The sequence below is a fragment of the Halyomorpha halys genome, unplaced genomic scaffold (assembly GCF_000696795.3).
Source record: "Halyomorpha halys isolate HHAL.00 unplaced genomic scaffold, Hhal_1.1 Scaffold654.1, whole genome shotgun sequence".
NCBI classification, from domain to species: domain Eukaryota; kingdom Metazoa; phylum Arthropoda; class Insecta; order Hemiptera; family Pentatomidae; genus Halyomorpha; species Halyomorpha halys.
The window spans coordinates 428,856-430,694 of NW_027108478.1; the positions used below are offsets into that span (position 1 = coordinate 428,856).

The following is a 1,839-nucleotide window of genomic DNA, read 5'->3' on the forward strand; positions in this document are numbered from 1 at the left end:
ATATATAAAGTTTTAAAAATCTGCTTAGTTAATTTCTTTTTTTTCTACATTAACAACATAGAATGCTCGGTCTCAATTTTTCAGAACCAGTCCAATTTCCTATTTCTTCTTTTATCATACATTGAAGTCCAGCCTCCAACTTAATTCTTGCTGGTTTCTCTATGTTATCTTCCGCTTCAACTATTCTTCTGTTGATAAATTAGATCCACACTGATTTCCTCATTTTATAATACTTGATTGAAATTTCTTTTCTATGAACATTTTCTTATTTATGGTTGTGTTCTATCCTATTCTTCTCTTGATACAATATATGCTATACTCTTTTGATTTCTATTTATTGTGCAATATCCTTTGGCAATTCCATTTCCCATGTTACACTGACCCCTTCTTAAAAACTGTTTGTCCCGAACAGAACCTTCTTCACATTCTAGATTTTGGAATCTTTCTTATAAATATGTTTCCTATGATGCCAAGAGGAATCTTGTTTTGATTTATCTGTAGTCTCTAGTAATTCTATGCTTCTACTATTTTCTGATTTTCCAATTTTCTTATCATTATTATGGTGTTCTCTATGTCTTCAAGTGATTGAGTCAATTTTTTTAGCTCTATTAATTTTTTTGTTCATCTTCTTGTCTCTTATATTTATCCTTTCTACTACATTCTTTACATCTGTTAACATACCTCCTCTCTTCTTCATATCTTCTTCTTCTATTAACGCTCTTCCCTTTTTATCTTCATTATCTATCATTTTTTTCTCTTTCTCTCCAGCCGTAATCTTTCCTGCAGCGAGAGTTATCACCTTTCCTTCTTTCTTTCCATCTGTGATCGTCAGCATCTCTATCAACCATCCCTCTCTTATTATCACCTCTTCGTCTATCCTTCTATCTTTGTCTCTATCCCTTTATTTTTTCCTGTAATAATCTCTTTTGCTAGAATGACTATCAACATTCCTAAGGTTTTCCTTATCTTAAGGCTTTCGAATATATTGCACTCCAATACTTTTTTTAATACCTTTCTTGACTACTTCGAACTCTTGGGCACTCGCTATATTTTCACCAAGGGTTTTTGGTCTCAGTAATCTCAAACTCTGCTGTAGGTCCAGATCACACACCCCATCAGTAAAAATATTGACAGCCATGTTTTTCCAGAGGTCCTGTGGAACCATAACATTAGTCAATTCCTCCTGTCGAGAAACTTCCACTCTGAGCTGCTGCATCGATTTCCCAGGATTCTGCCTTCTTGTCCTGAATCATTCTTCATGCACCAGCCTCAGATGAGGGTCACACAATCTCTTCTCAAAATTGTTGTGAAAATAGTTAAAGTCCTGACGTTTCTCACAGAAGTTGACATACATGCTCTGAATAATATCCAGATTCTCCTCTTGAAATAATATGATTAGGGAAGTCGACCTTTCCTGGCCATTCCAGCTGCCAGTCGAGGATGCTGCCTTAAACTGCCACAGATTAGTTGCCCATGACATTAGTATGTTGAAGGTTCGATTCTAGCTGGGGCTCCCGAAGCATCTTTTTCCATGTTGCGAGCATCCCTCTCTAGTGTCAGGCTTAACCTCCGGTTCCAGTAAGTCAACTTTACCATTGAGTCTCCTAATATAATGCTCCACTCCGTCCTCACCTTCATATCTTCTTTCTGTGGTCCGTACCTGCTTTTCAATATCTGAGTCCAGACCTAGCTGGTTTTCCACGCTGTCAACCTACTTCCCTGTGCTTCCTAAGTACTTTTCGATGTTCTTGAACTTGACTATTAGACTTTTTTTTATTTATCCTGGCCACATTTCATCACATCCTTGGTAGATTTCATTTCCCTAAGTTTTGACAAAAA

The 1,839-nt window shown here is 36.7% G+C and overlaps 1 protein-coding gene across 2 annotated transcripts in view; it reads left to right on the top strand.

Annotated features, from left to right (window-relative positions):
* The window catches only part of Hcf (Host cell factor), a 49,222-nt gene that overhangs the window by 22,738 nt on the left and 24,645 nt on the right, over window positions 1–1,839 (top strand). The gene's annotated exons all lie outside the window — the stretch shown is intronic.